Here is a 26,514-nt window from a genome sequence, read left to right as displayed (position 1 = left end):
AGATGTCCAGAATACTGTGTGATTGCGCGATGAAAAGAGATGACTTTTAGTGGTGCTGCGCTAATATGTCCTGATAATCTGTGACGTTTTCAACAAGAAACTCTGCAGGAAATTTAAAATTGCAATTTAGTAAACTAAAGTGTGTTGCAATGTTAATAGTTCATCATTGATAAACTATCAGACTGCGTGGTGGCTAGTAGTGGCTTTCAGTAGGCCTTTAAGTTGATGAATCCAGATGGATCTCTATTATAATCCCCACTTTAAATTGATTACTTCTATGTGTAGAAATCTTTATTTATAATTGAATCACTTGGTTTTTTTTCAGCACGTTTATAATTATTTTTATATATTTTTTTTCCCAAATAGTTCAAGAAAGACCACTACAAATGAGCAATATTTTGCACTGTTATACAATTTAAGAAATCAGAAACTGATGACATAGTGCTGTATTTTACTTCTTTATCGCTCTTTTTCACCATAAATGCTTTGCTCTGATTAGAGGGTACATCACAAAAAAAAAAAGGTTGAGAACCACTGCTTTAAAGTATGAATAAGTTGGCGTATTAAAAAGGTGTCATTTCCTCCACCCCGGCCTGCCGTGCACATTTCCAAAAAAAAACAAAAAAAAACCTGCTGGCTCATAAAAGCTTCACGAGATCAGCGTTGGTGCGTGACTTCAAAAAGGATGACATCACTTCCTGCAGCTTGCAGCACAGAGGAGACACGTGGCCTTGCAAAAGATTCACAGCTTTATTACACACACGATCATACAAAATAAGATGGTACAGTCATAAAAACTAACTTCTTTAATTTGGATTAAAAGTCCGCACGCCAACGTGCAAAACACTTCCCTTGTCAGGTCTTTCAAGAACACTCAATACCAGTGACATGTTCCAACATCCCTTTGAGCACTGACGTTTTTTTTACTCTACAAAAACAACTTTTTGCAGATTGTGCAAATATTCGACCCCTCCCCCTCCCCACTTTTCACAACATACAGCAATTGTTTGTCCTCAAAACACACAAACGTTGATTTGTACTTGCATCCCTTTACCAACAAGGCTGTGGGACGGCCATCACTTCGTTTCAAAGGAGCATCTCCAACACTGATAAGCTACCCTTTCAAAATAAAAAGGCATTACTGTTAGTTTTGCTGCCGTCTTGCTTTGAGCACCCCTTGGCATACTTCAAGTATTTGCATTATTGACAGTATTGTGTTACCTGGCTAGCATGCACCTTGGCCACGACTAATGGTCCTGACCGAGCCTTCATTAGTTCTACGGGAGGGAGGAAGGGGGTTTCATGGCGCAGGGTGGGCGTGCACCTTCTCAGTCATCTGCTTGGCGCTGTAGTAGGACAGGCTGAGGCCCATGATGGCCAGCATCATGGCTATCTGGTTGACGGCACGGTCCTGGGGCTGGGTCTGCACCTCGCCGGCCACCTGCCTCTGTGGAGACCCAGTGGGGAGACAAGCCAGGTCAAACGAGCCACAACCGGGAGACGTAAAACATTTGGTGTTCAAAAATGGAGCTTTTAAAAACACGGAACACAAAGTCCTTCCACAAGCTTCCGCCTCCAGTGAGGTTTTACAAGCAGTGAAGTTGTACAAACCCTGTTTCCATATGAGTTGAGAAATTGTGTTGGATGTAAATATAAAAGGAATACAAGGATTTGCAAATCCTTTTCAACCCATATTCAGTTGAATGCACTACAAAGACAAAATATTTGATGTTCAAACTCAAACTATTTTTTTTTTCAAATAATTACTTTAAATTTAATGGCTGCAACACATGCCAAAGTAGTTGGGAAAGGGCATGTTCACCACTGTGTTACATCACCTTTTCTTTTAACAACACTCAATAAACGTTTGGGAACTGAGGTTACTAATTGTTAAAGCTTTGAAAGTGGAATGCTTTCCCATTCTTGCTTGATGTACAGCTTAAGTTGTTCAACAGTCCAGGGTCTTTGTTGTCGTATTTTACGCTTCATAATGCACCACACATTTTCCATGGGAGACAGGTCTGGACTGCAGGCAAGCCAGGAAAGTACCCGCACTCTTACTACGAAGCCACACTGTTCTAGCACGTGGTTTGGCATTGTCTTGCTGAAATAAGCAGGGGCGTCCATGATGACAACGTATGTTGCTCCAAAACCTGTATGGACCATTCAGCATTAATGGTACCTTCACAGATGTGTAAGTTACCCATGCTTTGGGCACTAATACACCCCCATACCATCACACATGCTGGCTTTTGAACTTTGCGCCTATTAACAATCTGGATGGTTATTTTCCTCTTTGGGGCGGCATGGGTAGAGCGTCGGCCAGAAACCTGAGGGTTCCAGATTCGCTTCCCACCTATTGACATCCAAAAAAATCGCTGCCGTTGTGTCCTTGGGCAGGACACTTCACCAGTGAATGAATGATAGGTGGTGGTCGGAGGGGCCGTAGGCGCAAACTGGTAGTCATGCTTCAGGCAGTCTACCCCAGGACAGCTGTGGCTACTAATGTAGCTTACCACCACCAGGTGTGAATGAATGATGAGTTCCCACTTCTCTGTGAGCGCTTTGAGTGTCTAGAAAAGAGCGATATAAATCTAATTTTTTTTGTTCCAGTGGACACCACGTCCACAGTTTCCAAATATAATTTGAAATGTGGACTCGTCAGACCACAGAACACCTTTCCACTTTGCATCAGTCCATCTTAATTGAGCTAAGGCCTAGCAAAGCTGGCGGCATTCCTGGGTGTTGATAAATGGGCTTTCGCTTTGCATAGTAGAGTATTAACTTGCACTTACAGATGTAGCGACCAACTGTAGTTACTGACAGTGGTGTTATGAAGTATTCCTGAGCCATTGTGGTTATGTCCTTTACACACTGATGTCGGTTTTCGAAGCAGTACCGCCGGAGGGATCAAAGGTCTGTAATATCGCTTACGTGCAGTGATTTCTCCAGATTCTCTGAACCTTTTGATGATTTTACGGACCGTAGATGGTAAATTCCCAAAATTCCTTGCAACAGCTCGTTGAGAAATGTTCTAAAACTGTTCAACAATTTGCTTACAAAATGGTGACCCTCACCATATCCTTGTTTGTGAATTACTTAGCATTTCATGGAAGCTGCTTTTATACCCAATCATGGCACCCACCTGTTCCCAATTAGCCTGCACACATGTTGGATGTTCCATATAAGTGTTTGATGAGTATTCCTCAACTTTATCAGTATTTATTGCCACCTTTCCCAACTTTTTTGTCACGTGTTGCTGGCATCAAATTCTAAAGTTAATGATTATTTGAAAAAATATATATATATGTTTATCAGTTTGAACATCAAATAGATTAAATAGTACTTTATTCCTTCAGGAGAGTTCCTTCAAGAAAACTAAAATTTTCAGCACAATCCCATTCAAGATCAGTCAAACGTTATAGGGAGACAGAACAGGATCGCTGTTGGGTCTGCCGGCTTCCAGCGCCCCTTACAAAATGAGATACAGGTAAACAAGTAAAAAGTAAACAAATATGTTGTCTTTGTAGCATATTCAATTGAATATGAGTTGAAAATGATTTGCAAATCATTGTATTTCGTTTATATTTACATCTAACACAATGTCCTAACTCATAAGGAAACGGGGTTTGTAAATGGTAAATAAAAAGAGAATACAACAAATCCTTTTCAATTTATATTCAATTAAATAGACCGCAAAGACAAGATATTTCATGTTCACACTGAGAAACTTTATTACTGTTTTGCAAATATTAGCTCATTTAGAATTTAATGCCTGCAACATGTTTAAAAAAGCTGGCACAAGTGGCAAAAACACTGAGAAAGTTCAAGAATGCTCATCAAACACTTATTTGGAACATCCCACAGTTGAACAGGCTAATTGGGAACAGGTGTGTGCCATGATTGGCTATAAAAGCAGCTTCCATGAAACGCTCACTCATTCACAAACAAGAACGGGGCGAGGGTCACCACTTTGTCTACAAATGCCTGAGCAAATTGTTTAAAATCATTTCTCAAGCAGCCATTGCAAGGAATTTAGGGATTTCACCATCTACGCTGCGTAAAAATCATCAAAAAGGTTAAGAGAATCTGGAGAAATCACTGCACATAAGCGATGATATTACGCACCTTTGATCCCTTTGGCGGTACTGCATCAAAAAGCGACAGTGTGTAATGGATATCACCACATGGGCTCAGGAACACTTTATAAAAACACTGTCAGTAACTACAGCTGGTTGCTACATATGCAAGTGCAAGTTGAAATTCTAATATGCAAAGTCATTTATCAACAACACCCAAAAGTGCTCCGGTGGACCTGAGGCTCATCTAAGATGGACTGATGCAAAGTGGTCTGACGAGTGTTTTAGTCTGACGAGTCCACATTTCGTATTGTTTTTGGAAACTGGACGTCGTCGTGTCTGGACTAAAGGGGATAAGAACCACCCAGACTGTTCTCAGCGCAAAGCGTAAATGGATTCAATTCTTTAAGATTTCAAAACTTCTCAATCAATCAATGTTTGGACAGCCATCTGTGATGGTATGGGGGTGTATTAGTGCCCAAGGCTTGGGTAACTTGTACATCTGTGAAAGCACCATTAATGCTGAAAGGTACATACAGCTTTTGGAGCAACATATGTTGTCATCCAAGCAACGTTATCATGGACGCCCCTGCTTATTTCAGTTTTTTTTTTAATACAAAAAATGCCTTTACTGTGATATTGTAAGGTCTGGCTCGCAGTCACATGTTAACAGCCGCCATCTTTTCCTGCGCCACTGTTGCACATGTCAACTGGGCCCTACTGTACAAACGAGGGAGGGGCTGCCTTTGTCATCCAATTAGTGTCAATACGAGAACAATGCGGCGACATAAAAGGCCTCGGTGGTGTGTGCAGAGTTGTGATGACTGCTGGGGTACTAAAAGCAACAGGAAGCGTGAGCACAATGGCCGACGTCTGCTTCCATCACGTCCCAGATGAGGAGCAGGAGATGACAGGTGTGCGCCGACGTACCTGGAGGAGGCGGAAGTATCCAGGTGTGAGTCTGCCCAGCCTGATGATCATGTCTGCGGACCAGGAGGGAGGGACGACAGAAGGACCTGCAAACCAGGAGGAGAACATTGGATTTCCTTCAGTAGCGATTGATACTTAAATAACGATACTGCCGATACCAGACTTATGAGCCAATATCAATTCTCAAATCAAAATACTGATACTTCAGTTCAGGGATGTCCAAACATTGATTGAGAAGTTTGACATCGTAAAGAATGGAATCCATGTAATGCTTTAAGAAGGCAAATGGATGGCACAAAAAGCTCAAATGCTTGTTTCCATTGTGGTCCATTAAATATTCATCAAAATAACGTTTGATAAATTATAAACATGTCAGGTGACATACATACATATATACACACATATATATATACATACATACATACATACATATACACACACCACATGAATATTTATATACACTAAAACAAATATATATAAACCCCATATAAATATATACACTATAACGAAAAATATATATAAACCACGTAAATATATAACTATAACCACATAAATATATATAAACCACATAAAAATATATACACTAAAACATTATAACTATATATAAACCACATATAAATAAATAAACTATAACCACATATTAAACCGGTTTGATGCATGGGAAAGTTGCTGAGGATCAATTTATGTTCAGATCAGGTGGAGGTTGAGCTGAGCCAGGATTTTATGGCAGTTTTAACACTTAGTAAGGAAGTTGGAATTTTAAGGTCCGTTAGTAGTGCATTCCACTGTGTGCTGGCAAGATAGTAGAATACATTGTTTTCCAACAAAGGACTGCATAGTGAAAAAGTCAAAGGATGCGGGGGCCACCATATTGATATCCATCCATCCATCTTCTGCCGCTTATCAGAGGTCGGGTCGCGGGGGCAGCAGCCTAAGCAAGGAAGCCCAGACTTCCCTCTCCCCAGCCACTTCATATTGATATATATTTTTAATTAAGACAAAATGCTTAATACAGACATTGTGTCAGCTACCTGTATGTATTGTAGATCATGTATTTCCTCAGAATATTTCAAATGTTTTCATTACATCCGATGTTTTAGCTCTTTAATATGACATTTTTACTGTTTTTCCCTTATGTAAGAGTAGAAGATAAATTATGCTACAACTGCATAACCTTGTGTCAAAAACACTGCCGTATGAAAATAATGTTCAGTTCAATATTTAATTTACTTTTTATTACTTATACAACTAACCTTTATTTATATTTTAAGTATATTTTGAGATATGTGATATTAAGTACACAACTTATTGAATTTCAGAGGTATATTCACGCAAAGTATTAGTATCTGATCAGTGTGGCTGATTCCAGCCTGAATTTCACTTTGTATGGGAAAGAAAATGAGTGGTGTGGCACATCACAATCTCATAGTTGTTCACCAAAAGGAGGAAGTCTGGACGCCTGAAGACTAGAAGCGTGTGAGGAAGGAACACTTCAGCCCTCAAGCAACGTCACAGAATTACAATTGAAGTTTGTTAAATCAGCTGAACAGGATTTGAACCACTATGTACTATAATTGGAAAACTGTTGGCTACTAGATGGCGCTGTGCTGAAAAAAGCCTGGTGGTGAAATTAGTATACCGTATTTCCTTGAATTGCCGCCGGGTATATAGTATGCGCCTGCCTAGAGTTACTGCCGGGTCAAACTTTTTTCGCAAAATAATTAGCGCATGCTTAGAACTTCCACGGGGTCAAACTCGTCACGTCACGAGTGACACTTCACCTGTCATCATTTTCAAAATGGATGAGGCTGATTTCAATCATTTGAAATCGCATAAAGGGAAGACTAAAAGCTATTCAGTAGGATTTACGGTCCAAGCTATTGAATATGCTAAAAAGAACAGTAAGCAGCTATGTTTTATTAATATACCGTAGCCGCGTGTGTCAAATATGAGTTTTTAAATGACTCCCGCCTCCTGGTGGTAGAGGGCGCTAGTGATCCTTCTTGCGACTACTCGGCTGCAGAAGAAGTGACAACAAGCAGCAAGAGTGAGCAGCGATCGTTTATTTTTTCCTCTCGCTTGCCTTTTTAACATGGAGGATTACATATCTAAAATAAAACAGTTTTCTAAACTGGACTTTCAATCGAAGCAGGAGGTAATAAAGGAACATCTCCATCGAGACAGAGGGACTTTTAAAACTGAAGAAAGATAAGGAAGACTTCTATAAACGAGTTATCGATGCTTTTGGGGCGGCATCGCTCGGTTGGTAGAGTGGCCGTGCCAGCAATATGAGGGTTGCATGTTCGATTCCCGCTTGTGCCATCCTAGTTACTGCCGTTGTGTCCTTGGGCAAGACACTTTACCCACCTGCTCCCAGTGCCACCCACACTGGTTTAAATGTAACTTAGATATTGGGTGTCACTATGTAAAGCGCTTTGAGTCACTTGAGAAAAGCGCTATATAAATATAATTCACTTCACTTGATCAGAAGGAGCTGCGCATGGACTTCATTTAAAAGTAAAAGGTAAGACCATAATTTTTTTTTTATTAAATGTGCTTTTCATGATGGTATCCTTACATCACACTCAAATTTATAAGTGCAGGCCTAAATTTACCGCATGCCTTTGGTAAACGCCGGAGTGAGAAGAGGTTTTAAATTAATTAAGGCCCCGGCGGCAATTCAAGGAAGTACGGTATATACAAATTTTTCATTGTACATTTAAGTTTTATTCTTGTACTCTCCATTGGTAGCATCACAAATCTTGCTTATTGCCACGCTAGAGTACAGATAAAAGAAAAAATATATAAATAAATATTAACTATTACTGTTATTAAAAATGTAGTAATATTGAACACAGCAAGTGAACCAATCCAGAATTGCTGTGACATGGAGGAGAATGGAAAGGATTAAATTATGCTTCTACTTACTTTTCAGACAGGCTGAATTGAAACTGTAGAAAAACAGTTACTTGGAATATAACCTTGCATGCGTGTTGGAAATAAACAAAAATACATAACCAAAATCAGCCAAGTATACAGGTTTTAACAAATAGCCACCAAAGTATTATTTGGACATTTTTAAGCTCTTCCCCCGAGCAACGCGACTAAAACCACTTGACTTATGAGCTCATGCAGTGGACATTTGTCGAGGAGTTACACATTTAAGAAGTAGCCATGTTAGGTTAAAAACAAGAAGGTCCAGACGCTGGTTCTCAGGACATGCAATCAATGATGCACGCAGTGAAGGAGAACATGGCCCAGAGAAGACCTTCATTCACCAGGAACACAATCCAAAACTGGCTTGTCTTAACTTGCAAAGGTACAAATCAGGAGATGAACCCGAAGGAGCATCTGTGGAATCTAGACATGAAGAAATATGAGAGATGCCAACCTGTGTGGAGTTCGAGGCTGGACGAGCTCAGCTGAAGGAAGTTCTTCCGGAGAGGAACTCCTCAATTCCGTCCTCCTCCAAACCCGGCGCTGGAAACAAACAGATGGCAGAAACTTGACTGGGAGGTACAGGCATCACTCCGCCTTTTTATACGCCGGCGCTCTCGCCCAACCAGAAATGCGGGTGGGCGGGCACGGGACACGCCCACCTTTCCCCAGCACTCCCACTGTCGACAAGCATTACCTTCACTACGTCGCCTTACCAAAACACTTCCTGCGACTGTCATGTGCTCATTAGGACACAAAGAAAGACAGGGGGAACAATGGCTTCTTCACGGAGCGTGCGTGTCCAAGATGAGATTACATAAGTGTCCTCGGGTCTGTGTGTAACACGCAAAGACTTCCTCCAGCAGGAAGTGACTTGAAAAGATCCAACGTGCTGAAATAAAACTACATTTGAATGAGCAGTTTACCTAAGACATGGGATAAAGCTCAGGTGGTAAATAACGGGATACAAGTGTCCTGCTTCACTAAAACCACTTAACGGAACCTAGTAGGTGGATAATCCCTAAATCTGTAGGGCTCACTTTAATGAGATGAGGTCGCTGGTCCACACGGGAACCTGGCACTTCAAAAGTCAAGGAATGTACAGTTGTCTGGAAATATATACCAAGATTTGAGTTTAAATTTGTCCAAAGTATTCTTTAGATCAGTGTAAATAGGCCACTAATTTAAATGCCTACTGAAATGAGATGTTCTTATTTAAACGGGGATAGCAAGTCCATTCTATGTGTCATACTTGATCATTTCGCCATATTTTTGCTTAAAGGATTTAGTAGAGAACATAGACGATAAAGTTCGCAACTTTTGGTGCTGATAAAAACAGCCTTGCCGGTACCGGAAGTAGCAGACTATCTGTGCGTGACGTCACGGGTTGTGGAGCTCCTCACATCTGAACATTGTTTACAATCATGGCCACCAGCAGCCAGAGCGAGTCGGACCGAGAAAGCGACGATTTCCCCATTAATTTGAGCGGGGATGAAAGATTCTTGGATGAGGAAAGTATGAGTGAAGCACCAGGAGGGGGGGGGAGAGAATATACAGTGGGAGCGGTTCAGATGTTATTAGACACATTTACTAGGATAATTCTGGAAAATCCCTTATCTGCTTATTGTGTTAGTGTTTTATTGAGATTATATGGTCGTACCTGTACAACCTGAAGGTCGGCCCCGCACCTTTCTTCAGCCCCAGTCGACGGGTGGTGGCGATGCCCATCTCTGCCCTTCGCAAGGGACCCACTTCGAAACACGATCTTTCGAAATGATCGCTGCATAATACACTGTACCTTGTGTGTGTAGTCCAATCCAACCGTGTTCGCTTGACCGCTCTGTTTCATTGTAAAGCTTAACCGTCATCTTTCGGGAATGTAAACTATGAAACACCGGCTGTGTTTGTGTTGCTAAAGGCGTCCGCAATACACCACTTCCCACCTACAGCTTTCTTCTTTGACGTCTCCATTATTCATTGAACAAATTGCAAAACATTCAGCAACACAGATGTCCAGAATACCGTGGAATTTTGCGATGAAAACAGACTACTTATAGCTGGGAACGGTGCTGGAACAAAATGTCCTCTACAATGAGTGACGTCACGTGCACGCATCATCATACCGAGACGTTTTAGCATGGTACTTCCGCGCAAAATTTTAAATTGCAATTTACTAAACTAAACCGGCCGTATTGGCATGTGTTGCAATGTTAAGATTTCATCATTGATGTATAAACTATCAGACTGCGTGGTCAGTAGTAGTGGGTTTCAGTAGGCCTTTAAAGCCTCAAAGGAGCATCACCTGTATGATGTAACAAATGCAATTTCTCCTCTTACCAGTTGTTAATGATAACTGCCACCGTTAATAAACAAAATACACAAAAATAGGCCACAAAGCTAAAGCCTCCAATACGCTCCCTGACACACGCACAATCACCTGGATGATGTAATAAATGCAATTGCTTCTCCCACCAGTTGTTAATGATAACTGCCACCGTTCATAAAGAAAACACAAAAATAGGCCACATAAAAAAAAGCTATTCTAAATGGGTCCACTGGATGTCGCAATAGCAAAGTTTTGTGTATTTGTAGATCATGTTACATATGTATAAAATAAACTCAGTCAAGGAAAACAATCAAATTACATTAATAACATACTCTGATTTTGATATAATTTTTGTATCTGGATAGATTGAAAATTAACACCAATGAGTTGACTGATCAAAATTATCATAATTTATTCAGAAAATATAAATAGACAAATATAGTATATACCTGTATACTGTTAACCGCAACAGGTAATTGTAAAAAAACAAAACAAAAAAAACAATATGATTTGTACAATTTCAGAACGTGCTTGTTTTATTTTAAAGAAAGAAAACAATCTGAAGTTGTCTTTATTTATAAGTTATCGTGCCATGATTTCACCAGTCTGGCCCCCGATCTAAGAAGGAGTTTGACACCCCTGTTCTAGTTGCACGCGAAAGCGTACGGAGTCATTTGGGGAAATCTGTTTGCATGATCATCAAGTTGGGCAAGCATTGTTCTCAGGAATGAAAATTTCCTACCCGCATGCTTGAGGGCCCATTTCAATAAGTCAGAAAAAAAAGTCAAACCCTAACAGGAAAGGAAAACAAATTCCAGCTGTGTTAGTCAGGTGTATTCCAGACTAGTTCCACACTGCATGGCTGTTTGCAACACTCCTTGCAGCAAAAATACGTCAGGAATACACACATAAAACGGAGTTGTTTGGTGATGCTAATGTGGAAGCAAACTGCTAAATATGCTAACAAAAAACAAGCAAACGTCCCACCTTACCGTGGGTTAAAGTATATTCTGACATATTTGAAAATGTAATAATCGGTACTGGAATAGGTCACTCACAAATACATTTGGGCTGCAACAAACAGAGTTGGCGCTACATGTTCCAACTATAAAGCATCCCTTCTGCCAGGGAATAAGAAGGCGTAGCAGAAGGGGCTATATTTAGAGTACCGTATTTTTCTGAGTATAAGTCACTCCGGAGTATAAGTCGCACCGGCCGAAAATGCATAATAAGTCGCATTTTTGGGGGAAATTTATTTGATAAAACCCAACACCAAGAATAGACATTTGAAATGCAATTTAAAATAAATAAAGAAAAGTGAACAACGGGTTGAATAAGTGTACGTTATATGACGCATACCGTATTTCATTGAATTGCCGGCGGGGCGCTAATTAATTTAAAACCTCTTCTCACTCCAAAGGCATGCGGAAAATTTAGGCGTGCGTTTATAAATTTGAGTGTGATGTAAGGATATCATCATGAAAAGCACATTTAATAAAAAATAACACATTATGGTCTTACCTTTACTTATAAATGAAGTCAATGCGCAGCTCCTTCTGATCAAAAACATTGATAAATTGTTTATAGAAGTCTTCCTTATCTTTCTTCGGTTTTAAAAGTCTCTGTCTCGATGGAGATCTTCCTTTATTACCTCCTGCTTCGATTGAAAGTCAAGTTTAGAAAACTGTTTTATTTTAGATATGTAATCCTCCATGTTAAAAGTGCAAGCGAGAGGGAAAAAATAAACGATTGCTTGTTGTCACTTCTTCTGCAGCAGAGTAGTCGCAAGAAGGATCACTAGCGCCCTCTACCACCAGGATGCGGGAGTCATTCAATGACTCATATTTGACACACGCAGCTGCGGTATATTAATAAAACATAGCTGCTTACTGTTCTTTTTAGCATATGCAATAGCTTGGACCTTGATTCCTACTGAATAGCTCTTAGTCTTCTTCCGTTTATGCGATTTCAAATATTGAAATCAGCCTCATCCATTTTGAAAATGATGACAGGTGAAGTGTCACTCGTGACGTGACGAGTTTGACCCGGTGGAAATTCTAGGCATATGCTAATTATTTTGCAAAACGAGTTTGAGCCAGCAAAAATTCTAGACATGCGTTAATAAAAATATTTTGCGAAACGAGTTTGACCCGGTGTTAATCCTGAGCCGGCGGTAATGCTAAGCATGCGCTAATTATTTTGCAAAACGAGTTTGACCCGGCAGTAATTCTAGGCAGGCGCATACTATACACCCGTCGGCAATTCAAGGAAATACGGTAAATAACCAACTGAGAAGGTGCCTGGTATGTTAAAGTAACATGTTATGGTAAGAGTCATTCAAATAACTATAACATATAGAACTTGTATACGTTTACCAAACAATCGGTCAGTCCTAATCGCTAAATCCCATGGAATCGTATACGTCTAGTCTCTTACGTGAATGAGCTAAATATATTTTACGGTAATGTGTTAATTTCACACAAGTCACTCTAGAATACAAGCCGCACCCCTGGCCAAACTATGAAAAAAAAATTGACTTATAGTCCGAAAATACGGTACTCAGAGCTCTTTAGATATTTATATAAAATAAATAATTATTAAAAAAAACGACTGGCAACAAATTTAGTGGAAACTGAGAAAAAAAAATGGTTATCGCTCTTCTTAACAAGCACTCCTGGGGTCATGTCATCCCATCGCCAGTTCCATCTTGTGACTGACAAATTGACAGTATTTTTTTTTTTGCTTTTCATATTTTTATTTTTCTCACTTTTGCAAATGCCTCATGGCTAATTTTGCTTATTCTCAGACTGTCATTACATTACCCACACGCACTCAGAATGGACTTTCCTTACAGTGCAATGGCAAGTTAAAAAACACAATTTTAGCCTCCAAAAAGATTGAAGGTTTTAAAGTACAAAAACACATTTTGGTGACAATCTAGTAAAAATTGTCTCTTAGCTTAGGACTTAAAAAAGGGATCACCGGCTAAGAACGATTAAAAAAAAAATGCTTTATTTAGAAAAAAGGTGGTGCTGACACAAGTACAAAGGTTTTATAAGCATGCAGGTAGTAAGTACAGTGCTTGGATAGCTTCTTCATGAAAAGGAGTGGTTCCTGCAGAGTCACCTTGCAAGTATTCTAGCTATTTCGTTTAGGTGAGGCACGTGAATGTACACCAGCAAACGTGCCGTCCAGGAATATATGACACTGCCAGAAGTAATTCATCCTCCAACAATATATCACGGTGCTCTCCATCCTAATGTGGCTGTTCCTAATCATGGGTCTCATTTGGCAGGAAACAAAGCACACAGTCAAAAGGGTACATCGTGTACTCTGCCCCACACGACCAATCACATCCCTCTATTGGGCTTGTTAGTCCCGCCTTCTCACTCTCGCTTTTTTTGCGCTCCCAGCCTTGAGTAAACCTGTGGGGGAGGGAGGGGGGGCACCCCCCCCCCCCAATGAGCAGCAGCACAACTGCAGCTTCCTCCTCATGCGTGTCACAGACATGTGCACGTCTGTTGCCGTGGTTACGTAACGTGACACATACAGCACGTTCATGTCCTTTGCTGCGTTCTACACAACTGGGACATTGGAAACGTGTACCATAGAGAAGGTTGGAGGGTCAGCCCTCGAATCGGAAAGAGACAAAATTTTTCAAATTTCTTTGAATTCCCTGATAAGTTCCGTATTTCCTTGAATTGCCGCCGGGTATATAGTATGCGCCTGCCTAGAATTACTGCCGGGTCAAACTCGTCACGTCACGAGTGACACTTCACCTGTCATCATTTTCAAAATGGAGGCTGATTTCAATCATTTGAAATCGCATAAAGGGAAGAAGATTAAGAGCTATTCAGTAGGATTTAAGGTCCAAGCTATTGAATATGCTAAAAAGAACAGTAAGCAGCTATGTTTTATTAATATACCGTAGCTGTGTGTGTCAAATGTGAATCATTAAATGACTCCCGCCTCCTGGTGGTAGAGGGCGCTAGTGATCCTTCTTGCAACTACTCTGTTGCAGAAGAAGTGACAGCGATCGTCTGGTTTTTCCTCTCGCTCGCACTTTTAACATGGAGGATTACATATTAAAATAAAAAGTTTTCTAAACTGGACTTTCAATCGAAGCAGGACGTAATAAAAGGAAGATCTCCACCGAGACAGAGAGACTTTTAAAACTGAAGAAAGATAAGGAAGACTTCTATAAACAAGTTAGACGCTTTTGATCAGAAGGAGCTGCGCATGGACTTCATTTATAAGTACAGGTAAGACCATAATAACGTGTTTTTTATTAAATGTGCTTTTCATGATGGTATCCTTACATCACACTCAAATTTATACGCGCAGGCCTAAATTTACCGCATGCCTTTGGTAAGTGCCGGAGTGAGAAGAGGTTTTAAAATAATTAGCGCATGCTTGCCTTTACCGCATGCCTTTGGTAAGCGCCGGAGCGGCAATTCAAGGAAATACGGTACTCTCACTTTTCCTACTGTGATGTCGCAAACTCACCAATATTGTCAAAGTATTACTTCCCCCACTCCTATAAGAGTAACTAAAGTGGTCATGTCACACCTAAATAGAAATTGAGCTACATTTGCTAGCATTAGCTACGACCAAAACATAGCAAATGCCATCCATCTTCTTCCACTTATCAGAGGTCGGGTCACGGGGGAAGCAGCCTAAGCAGGGAAGCCCAGACTTCCCTCTCCCCAGCCACTTCGTCCAGCTCCTCAAGCTAGCTTTATTTAAACAGGTTTTAAAAATGTGCAAAGATGCTACGTATACATACTTAAAGGGTAGAATACGCAAGAACTTATTAGCATGCATGGCGCAGAAACTTAAGGAGTTAGCATAATCAGTTCCTTTACCTCCACTATTAGAAAAGAGCTACATACGTCACTATGTTTACATTTTATTGGCACTGTCGTCTCCAGGTGACTTAGCTATTTCAAATGTGTAAAATGCTAGACTAGTGTTAAAATGAGGGAAGTGTGGAGGAGAATTTAGCTAAAAACAAAAAGGGTACTAAAAAGGCGACATAGGGCGGGCAACTTGGAGCAATGAGAAAGTTCAATAAAACTAATTGTGTTGTAAAAAGGAGGCTGTCAATTAGATTTTAAGTCAATTTAGCAACCGACTGATGGATTCCACGGGAACATGTGAAAGTTGACTGCTGACAGTTAAAAAAAAAAAAAAAAAAACTAAATACAAGAAAACTATTGTATTTGTAAAAATCTCGCTTTACTCGAATATCTGCATTTGAAGTAAAAACTTGCATTAGAATGGACTTTATCGTCATTACATTTGCATATAACGCGATTAAGGACTCCAACTTAAGCTGCTGTAGTGGAAACAAAATGGAATAAAAATAAATCACATAAGTTATAAAGATAAAACTTAATTGAAATAAACTATCCAATAAAAACAAGCAATCCTGTACAATATCCATCCATCAATTTTCTATTGCTTGTACAAAATACACAAAAAAAAAAAACTGTACAATATACAGAACAAACTTAAACCCTTTTGCACTCACAAATTCAACATTGGAAAATACAAGACCCCTAAAAATAACTTAAGAATAAACGAGGAAAGTAAAAAATGTACTTCCGCTAACGTTTTGATTGAGTAATTTGGTTTCAATCATTGATAAAACTGTAATTTAAAGGTTTCTTTAAAGCAGTGCATTCCCTCTTTTGTTTTTCCTGAAAAAAATTTAATAAAAATCAGCCCCCAAAAAATTTGATACCGTGCAAAGGTTTGTTTATTCCAGCAATGACATTTACAAGGCGAAACTAATAACACACAACTAAAGATATCTCAAGCCTTCTTTTGATACAATAATTATTGTTTACCGATTGAGAAAACTTTGCATTACCATGAATTGATGAAAAACTTATTGGGGTGTTACCATTTAGTGGTCATTTGTACAGAATATGTACTGTACAGTGCAATCTACTGATAAAAGTGTCAATCAATCAATCAATCAAAAACCTCTAACAATGTTGGGTTTTCAAAAAAATCTCATCCAAATCAGTGTTTTTCAACCACTGTGCCGCGTACAGCCTGGTGTGCTGTGGGAGATAATGTAATTTCACCTAATTGGGTTAAAAATAATTTGTTGCAAACCAGTAATTAGGTGGCAGCAGGTAGCTAATTGCTTTGTAGATGTCGGGAACATGGTTTGTCGTGATCACAATATGTGGGAGGCAGCGTGCAGGTAAAAATGTATCTAACGCTTAAACCAAAAATAGACAAAAGGCGAGTGCCGCTAAGAAAAGGCATTGAAGCCTAGGGATGGCTATGCAAAATAAAACTAAAACTGAACTGGCTGCAAAGTAAACAAAAACAGAATGTTGGACGACAGCAAAGACTTACAGCGTGCGGAGCAGCAGATGGCGTCCACAAAGTGCATCCGTACATGACGATCAATAATGTCCCCACAGGGAAGGATAGTATCAAGTTAAATAATCTGGATTGCAAAGTAGATGCGGGGAATAGCATTCAAGGAAGACATGAAACTGCTACAGGAAAATACCAACAAAACAGGAAAAGCCACCAAAATAGGAGTGCAAGACAAGAACTAAAACATGACATATGGGAAAACACCAAAAAATGATAAATAAGTTACGGCGACGATTGGTTATGGTTTGAATTCATATCCAACATTTTTGCGAATAACTTTTTGTTGTCAATATCAGCTGCTGAGTTTCATTTTTTTTTAATGTTTTCTGCTCGGAATTTTGTCAATGAAAAAAAATGTGCCCTGACTGACATTCCTCACTTTGCTGAAGTGAACATGATATTCAATTGTTTAGTCCAAGGGTCGGGAAACTTTTTGGCCGAGACAGCCATGAAAGCCAAATATTTTAAAAAGTATTTACGTGAGAGCCATATTATATTTTTAACACTGAATATAACTACTGTAAATGCGTGCATTTTTTAAGTAACACCAACATTTTTAGAGTATAATAAGTCTAATTCTTTTTAATAACATTGTTATTTCTTGAACAGGTGCGGTAGAAAACGGATGGTTGGATTAAAATGCATGAGAATGTTTTATATTTTGAACGTTATTTTTAACATCGTGATTACCAGCGGAATTATTCATTACTTGTCGTGTTAAGCAATGTCAGCTAAGATTTATCTGAGAGCCAGATGCAGTCATCAAAAGAGCCACATCTGGTTCTAGAGCTTTAGGTTCCCTTTCCCTGGTTTAGAGGTCCGCCTGTGCACAGGATCTTTGACCAAAGAAAGCCCCAAATGCCCTTTAAATAGGATTTTTGACTGGTATTTTACTGTAACTCCTTAAAACAGCAATATAATGCTTATAAAGCAGGGGTGTCCAAACTTTTTCCGCAGAGGGCCGCACACGGAAAAATGTGAGCATGCGGGGACAATTTTGATATTTTTCATTTTCAAACCATAAAATATATGGATTTTTTATTAATCCTTAGGGCTCCTGGGGAGCATAGAGAGTCTCAGTCACTAAAATGTTAAAAATAAGTCAAATTGGTATTATTTTTTTCATTTAATGCTTACAGTAAATCTCTATATCAACTTGGGGTTGACATAAAGTAAAACAAATAAGGTTCTATGCCTTTTCTGTCAAAAAGACAACTTTGTTTTTTATCGTGAAATATGCAGTATTTAGATAGATGGATAGTACTTTATTAATTCCTTCAGGAGAGTTCCTTTATTTAGCAATTAAAGCCCTCAAAGATCAATAATGCAGGACACCATTGATTTTAATTATTTAATATTTTTGAGTAATCGCAGTGAAAAGTTATATAAAATCCCATCCATCCATTTTCTACCGCTTATTCCCTTTTGGGGTCACGGGGGGCGCTGGACCCTGGACAAGTCGCCACCTAAAATCCTACTAAATATATTTGAGATCCGAAAGGTTCCCCACTCAAAGTGATGCATTTTTCTTAGTTTTTTTTTTACTTTTAACACTTAAATTTCAAGATCAACTTCCGATATATCTGTCGATTTTAAGCTTGAACTATTATGTTTGTTTTATGCTTTTTGGTCAAAACTTTGATGTTTTTATATGGCAACCACACAACATATGCAATATTTTTTCCACATAAAACATTTAAAGTGATCATTTTTAAGTAATAATTCATTAGAACAGATTTTTTTGAGCAATGGAAAAAAAAGAAAAAGACAAAAGGAACAAAAAAACTGCCTGCATGGCAGCTTTGTGTCAACATTGCCACTTTTTCCTCATTAGATTTCACCTCATTCCACTTTTTTTAAATGTTTTTATTTTTATTTTTGCAAGACTATCAATTTTGCAATTTTCGCAGAATGTGTGGCGGGCCGGTAAACGATTAGCTGCGGGCCGCACTTTGGACACCCCTGATGTAGTACATTTACGTCTTTTTTTTTTTGGGTGAAATTCTATTTATACGGATTAATTTTTAAATCAGTTATGTTTTTCTCTATAGATGTATTTTAACTCGAGTAAATGTTTTTAGAGCTGTACTCGAGTAAAACTTCATTATTTTAGTGACAATGTCCAAATTTGTTCCCATTCAATCGAAACTTTATTGAACATAATTTTCTCGCACAGACAAAAATATGGCGGAAAAATTTAAGAATTTAATAAACGTTTTGTCTTTCCATTTTCAACCACACAAAACTGTTTAAACTCATCTTTGCAGCGTGTAACTTGAGTAAGACAAACAAACTTTTTGGTTAAACTTGAGGAACGTTGTAGAAAAGAAAAAAACGTTTTGATTGATTTACTATGGACATGATTGGCATGTTGAGCCACATTGTCGCCATGACTGCGGTCATAAATCACGTTTTTTCCACAGAAATTGTTTAAAAAAAGTCACATTAGATGATGTCAGAAGCTCACCTGTGGCGGCACTCGGGAGCTGTTTTATGCTCTTTTGTCAAAACTTTGATGTTTTTAATATGGCAACCACACAACATATGCAATATTTTTTCCCACATAAAACATTTTAAAGTGACAATTTTTAAGTAATAATTCATTATAACATTTTTTGTCCTTTTTTTTTTTTTTTGAGCAATGGAAAAAACAGAAAATAAAGACAAAAGGAACAAAATAACTGCCTGTATGGCAGATTTGTGTCAACGTTGCCACTTTTTCTCATTGGATTTTACCTCATTCTACTTTTTTTAAATGTTTTTTTTAATTTTTGCAATACTATCAATTTTGCAATTTTCGCAGAATGTGTGGCGGGCCGGTAAACGATTAGCTGCGGGCCGCAAATGGCCCCCGGGCCGCATTTTGGACACTTGTCTTTTTCTTTTTAAAGTGATATTCTATTTATACAGATTAATTTATGAAGTTATTTTTTTCTTTTAGATGTATTTTAACTTGAGTAAATGTTTTTAGAGCTGTACTCGAGTAAAACTTCATTATTTTAGTGACAATGTCCAAATTCATTCTCCTTCAATCGAAACTTTATTGAAAATAAATTCTTACGCCAACAAAAATAAGGTGGAAAAATTAAAGAATTTAATAAACGTTTTGTCTCTCCACTTTTGACCACAAAAACTGTTTAAACTCATCTTTGCAGCGTCTAAGTTAAGTAAGAAAAACACACTTTTCGGTTAAACTTGAGGAACTTTCTAGAAAAAAACGTTTTAAATTGATTTACGATGGCGCCAGCGCCCCCGCGGCCCCAAAAGGAATAAGCGGTAGAAAGTAGATGGATGGATGGACAACATATGCTATATTTTTTCCACATAAAGCATTTTAAATTCATAATTTTTAGGTAATAACTCATAACATATTTATTCGTCATTTATTTTTGGAGCAAAGGAAAAAAAAGAAAATAAAGACAAAGGGAACAAAAAAAAACTGCCTGCATGGCAGCTTTGTGTCAACATTGCCACTTTTTCTCTCTAGATTTCACCTAATTCCACTTTTTTTAAATTTTTGTAATTCTATCAATTTTGCAATTTTCGCACAATGTGTGGCAGGCCGGTAAACGATTAGCTGCGGGCCGCAAATGGCCCCCGGGCTGCACTTTGGACACATTTATGTTTTTGTTTTTTTAAGTGATATTCTATTTATACAGTGGCGCAGTGGGAGAGTGGCCGTGCGCAGCCCGAGGGTCCCTGGTTCAAATCCCACCTAGTACCAACCTCGTCACGTCCGTTGTGTCCTGAGCAAGACACTTCACCCTTGCTCCTGATGGGGTGCTGGTTGGCGCCTTGCATGGCAGCTCCCTCCATCAGTGTGTGAACGTGTGTGTGAATGGGTAAATGTGGAAGTAATGTCAAAGCGCTTTGAGTACCTTGAAGGTAGAAAAGCGCAATACAAGTACAACCCATTTATTTATTTATTTAAATCAGTTATTTTTTTTTCTTTTAGATGTATTTTAACTCAAGTAAATGTTTTTAGAGCTGTCCTCGAGTAAAACATTATTTTAGTGACGATGTCCAAATTCATTCTCCTTCAATCGAAACTTTATTGAACATAATTTTCTCACACAGACAAAAATATGGTGGAAAAATTAAAGAATTTAATAAACGTTTTGTCTTTCCATTTTCAACCACACAAAACTCTTTAAACTCATCTTTGTAGCGTGTAAGTTAAGTAAGACAAACAAACTATTTGGTTAAACTTGAGGAACTTTCTAGAAAAAAAAAAACAACGTTTTGATTGATTTACAATGGACATGATTGGCATGTTGAGCCACATTGTCGCCACGACTGCGGTCATAAATCTCGGTTTCTCCACGGAAATTGTTTTAAAAAGTCACATTAGATGATGTCAGAAGCTCACCTGTGGCGGCACTCGGGAGATGGAAGGTTTCTAGAAGGTTCCTGCGGGCTTGCAGCCTTCTTATGGATGACATTGGAGACTCGCGGGGAGTTCGCATGTCTTTATTTGCGGAGTGGGCGTGGTCTATATGTGCCAGGGGGGTGTATCTCCACACACGGTGTAGGTCAGCCTCAATGTATGGACATGCGAACATGTGAACACCCCCGCACTCTCAGACACATGGACTCGTCCACTCTTCAAGCTCTCTCCCTTTACATACTTCTTATATGTCCGGGACATGATGTTCTCTTTCTTGGAAAGTGTTGAAGTTGCTCACATATCAACGGGCGACATGTCTTCTCTGCTCACATGTAAAGTGCTTGACCCCCAGTGATGTCAAATATTTATTTATTATGATGACAAAAAAGGCTCAGGCGGGGCTTCACGGTGGGAGAGGGGTTAGTGCGTCTGCCTCACAATACGAAGGTCCTGCAGTCCTGGGTTCAAATCCAGGCTCGGGATCTTTCTGTGTGGAGTTTGCATGTTCTCCCCGTGAATGCGTGGGTTCCCTCCGGGTACTCCGGCTTCCTCCCACTTCCAAAGACATGCACCTGGGGATAGGTTGATTGGCAACACCAAATTGGCCCTAGTGTGTGAATGTGAGTGTGAATGTTGTCTGTCTATCTGTGTTGGCCCTGCGATGAGGTGGCGACTTGTCCAGGGTGTACCCTGCCTTCCGCCCGATTGTAGCTGAGATAGGCGCCAGCGCCCCCCGCGACCCCGAAAGGGAATAAGCGGTAGAAAACGGATGGACGGACGGAAAAGGCTCAGGCGTTCAAATAGCTGCCCACCAATTTATGTCATTCCATCATTTCTACACTTGGGATCTGTCACATATAGATGATCTTTGACTTGCTTGTTGGCTGTAGTTGCATATAAATAGCAGAGCACTTGTCATATAGAGGATCTTTGACTTGCGTGTTGGCTGTAGTTGCATAAAAAACAGTAGATCACTTGTCCTATAGAGGATATTTGGTTTGTATGTTGGCTGTAGTTGCATAAAAACAGTAGATCACTTGTCATATAGAGGATCTTCGGCTTGCGTGTTGGCTGTAGTTGTATAAAAACAGCAGATCGCTTGTCATATAGAGGATCTTTGACTTGCATGTTGGCTGTAGTTGCATAAAAACAACAGATCACTTGTCATATAGAGGATCTTTGACTTGTGTGTTGGCTGTAGTTGCATAAAAACAGTAGATCACTTGTCATATAGAGGATCTTTGGCTTGCATGTTGGCTATAGTTGCATTAAAACAGTAGATCACTTGTTATATAGAGGATCTTTGACTTGCTTGTTGTCTGTAGTTACATAAAAACAACAGATCACTTGTCATATAGAGGATCTTTGGTTTGCATGTTGGCTGTAGTTGCATAAAAACAGTAGATCACTTGTGATATAGAGGATCTTTGGTTTGCGTATTGGCTGTAGTTGAATAAAAACAGTAGATAACTTGTCTTATAGAGGATCTTTGGCTTGCATGTTGGCTTTAGTTCCATAAAAAAAGCAGATCACTTGTGATATAGAGGATCTTTGGTTTGCATGTTGGCTGTAGTTGCATAAAAACAGTAGATCACTTGTCATATAGAGGATCTTTGACTTGTGTGTTGGCTGTAGTTCCATAAAAACAGTAGATCACTTGTCATATAGAGGATCTTTGGTATTCATGTTGGCTGTAGTTGCATAAAATCAGTAGATCACTTGTGATATAGAAGATCTTTGGTTTGCATGTTGGCTGTAGTTGCATAAAAACAGTAGATCACTTGTCATATAGAGGATCTTTGACTTGTGTGTTGGCTGTAGTTCCATAAAAACCGTAGATATCTTGTCATATAGAGGATCTTTGGTATTCATGTTGGCTGTAGTTGCATAAAAACAGTAGATCACTTGTCATATAGAGGATCTTTGACTTGCGTGTTGGCTGTAGTTGCATAAAAACAGTAGATCACTTGTCATATAGAGGACCTTTGACTTGCGTGTTGGCTGTAGTTGCATAAAAACAGTAGATCACTTGTCTTATAGAGGATCTTTGGTTTGCATGTTGGCTGTATTTGCATAAAAACAGTAGATCACTTGTCATATAGAGGATCTTTGGTTTGCATGTTGGGTGTAGTTGCATAAAAACAGTAGATCACTTTTCATATAGGATCTTTGGTATGCATGTTGGCTGTAGTTGCATAAAAACAGTAGATCGCTTGTCATATAGAGGATCTTTGGTTTGCATGTCGGCTGTAGTTGCATAAAAACAGTAGATCACTTGTCATATAGAGGATCTTTGGTTTGCATGTTGGCTGTAGTTGCATAAAAACAGTAGATCACTTGTCATATAGAGGATCTTTGGTTTGCATGTTGGCTATAGTTGCATAAAAACAGTAGATCACTTGTCATATAGAGGATCTTTGACTTGCGTGTTGGCTGTAGTTGCATAAAAACAGTAGATCACTTGTCATATAGAGGACCTTTGACTTGCGTGTTGGCTGTAGTTGCATAAAAACAGTAGATCACTTGTCTTATAGAGGATCTTTGGTTTGCATGTTGGCTGTAGTTGCATAAAAACAGTAGATCACTTGTCATATAGAGGATCTTTGGTTTGCATGTTGGGTGTAGTTGCATAAAAACAGTAGATCACTTGTCATATAGAGGATCTTTGGCTTAGATGTTGGATATAGTTGCATAAAAACAGTAGATCACTTGTCATATAGAGGATCTTTGACTTGCATGTTGGCTGTAGTTCCATAAAGAGAGTAGATCACTTGTCTTATAGAGGATCTTTGACTTTAATGTTGGCTGTAGTTGCATAAAAACAGTAGATCAGTTGTGATATAGAGGATCTTTGGTTTGCATGTTGTCTGTAGTTACATAAAAACAGTAGATCACTTGTCATATAGAGGATCTTTGACTTGCGTGTTGGCTGTAGTTGCATAAAAACAGTAGATCACTTGTCATATAGAGGACCTTTGACTTGCGTGTTGGCTGTAGTTGCATAAAAACAGTAGATCACTTGTCATATAGAGGACCTTTGACTTGCGTGTTGGCTGTAGTTGCATAAAAACAGTAGATCACTTGTCATATAGAGGACCTTTGACTTGCGTGTTGGCTGTAGTTGCATAAAAACAGTAGATCACTTGTCTTATAGAGGATCTTTGGTTTGCATGTTGGCTGTAGTTGCATAAAAACAGTAGATCACTTGTCATATAGAGGATCTTTGGTTTGCATGTTGGGTGTAGTTGCATAAAAACCGTAGATCACTTGTCATATAGAGGATCTTTGGCTTAGATGTTGGATATAGTTGCATAAAAACAGTAGATCACTTGTCATATAGAGGATCTTTGACTTGCATGTTGGCTGTAGTTCCATAAAGAGAGTAGATCACTTGTCTTATAGAGGATCTTTGACTTTAATGTTGGCTGTAGTTGCATAAAAACAGTAGATCAGTTGTGATATAGAGGATCTTTGGTTTGCATGTTGTCTGTAGTTACATAAAAACAGTAGATCACTTGTCATATAGAGGTTCTTTGGTTTGCATGTTGGCTGTAGTTGCATAAAAACAGTAGATCACTTGTCATATAGAGGATCTTTGGTTTGCATGTTGGCTATAGTTGCATAAAAACAGTAGATCACTTGTCATATAGAGGATCTTTGGTTTGCATGTTGGCTGTAGTTGCATAAAAACAGTAGATCACTTGTGATATAGAAGATCTTTGGTTTGTATGTTGCGTGAAGTTGCATAAAAACAGCAGATCACTTGCCATATAGAGGATCTTTGACCTGCATGTTGGCTGTAATTGCATAAAAACAGTAGATCACTTGTCATATAGAGGATCTTTGACTTGCATGTTGGCTGTAGTTGCATTAAAACAGCAGATCACTTGTCATATAGAGGATCGTCGGCTTGCGTGTTGGCTGTAGTTGCATAAAAAACAGTAAATCACTTGTCTTATAGAGGATCTTTGGTTTGCATGTTGGCTCTAGTTGCATGAAAACAGTAGATCACTTGTCATATAGAGGATCTTTGGTTTGCATGTTGGCTGTAGTTGCATAAAAACAGTAGATCACTTGTGATATAGAGGATCTTTGGTTTGCATGTTGGCTGTAGTTGAATAAAAACAGTAGATCACTTGTCATATAGAGGATATTTGACTTGCATGTTGGCTGTAGTTCCATAAAGAGAGTAGATCACTTGTCATATAGAGGATCTTTGACTTGCATGTTGGCTGTAGTTGCATAAAAACAGTAGATCACTTGTCATATAAAGGATCTTTGGTATTCATGTTGGCTGTAGTTGCATAAAAACAGTAGACCACTTGTGATATAGATGATCTTTTGTTTGCATGTTGGCTGTAGTTGCATAAAAACAGTAGATTACTTGTCATATAGAGGATCTTTGGTTTGCATGTTAGCTGTAGTTGCATAAATAGAGTAGATCATGTCATATAGAGGATCTTTGACTTGCAAGTTGGCTGTAGTTCCCTAAAAACAGTAGATCACTTGTCTTATAGACTCTTTATGACAAGTGATCCACTGTTTTTATGGAACTGTCAGGCGACAAGCAGGGAAACCTGTGAAACAGGCCTGTCGGGATGATATGGCCTCCTGTGTTTTTTTCCCGACCAAATGTATATTCCGCTCTTCCCAGGTATTGAGCACTGTATAAACCACAGACACCTCGACTATACATATATACATACATACATACACACATGGTTACCTACTTTCCACATACATACTTACATGTAAATACGGTACATACCTTTAGTACATACTATAATGCGAATCCTTGGGTGTCCCACGATTCAATTCAATATCGATTCTTGGGGTCACGATTAGATTCAAAATCGAATTTTTTTTTCCAATTCAACACGATTCTCGATTCAAAAATGACTTTTTTCCCGATTTAAAAGGATTCTGTATTCATTCAATACATAGAATTTCAGCAAGATCCACCCCAGTCTGCTGACATGCTTGCAGAGCAGTAGATTTAAAAATATATATATATTTTTTTTTAATTGTAAAGGACAATGTTTTATCAACTGATTGCAATAATGTAAATTTGTTTTAACTATTAAACGAACCAAAAATATGACTTGTTTTATCTTTGTGAAAATATTGGACACAGTGTGTTGTCAAGCTTATGAGATGCCATGCAAGTGTAAGCCACTGTGACACTATTGTTATTTTTTTTATTTTCATAAATGTCTAATGATAATGTCAATGAGGGATTTTTAATCACTGCTATGCTGAAATTATAACTAATATTGATACTGTTGTTGATAATATTCATATTTGTTTCTCTACTTTTGATTTGTTCTGTGTCGTGTTTGGGAATAAGCGGTAGTAAATGGATGGATGGACATGTGCTGGTCAAACACCTGATTTTATATATATATATATATATATATATATATATATATATATATATATGTGTTGGCCCTGCG

General features: G+C 38.7%; 1 long non-coding RNA gene across 3 annotated transcripts; it reads right to left on the bottom strand.

Annotated features, from left to right (window-relative positions):
- Positions 1–736: 736 nt before the first annotated feature.
- LOC133561702 (uncharacterized) lies at positions 737–21,190 on the bottom strand. Of its 3 annotated transcripts, none has more exons than XR_009808762.1 (4): positions 21,044–21,190; positions 8,401–8,489; positions 5,010–5,095; positions 737–1,447 (listed from the first exon to the last, which is right to left on the bottom strand). It is a non-coding gene; the product is annotated as an uncharacterized LOC133561702 (long non-coding RNA). The 3 variants fall into 3 exon arrangements; XR_009808763.1 differs by lacking the exon at positions 21,044–21,190 and adding an exon at positions 19,142–19,163; XR_009808761.1 differs by lacking the exon at positions 21,044–21,190 and having other exon boundaries at positions 8,401–8,557.
- Positions 21,191–26,514: the final 5,324 nt, after the last annotated feature.

The sequence above is a fragment of the Nerophis ophidion genome, linkage group LG11 (genome assembly GCF_033978795.1).
Source record: "Nerophis ophidion isolate RoL-2023_Sa linkage group LG11, RoL_Noph_v1.0, whole genome shotgun sequence".
In the NCBI taxonomy this organism is placed as follows: Eukaryota; Metazoa; Chordata; class Actinopteri; order Syngnathiformes; family Syngnathidae; genus Nerophis; species Nerophis ophidion.
The sequence above is the reverse complement of the archived record's forward strand: the minus strand, read 5'-3'. Positions and strand labels throughout refer to the sequence as shown.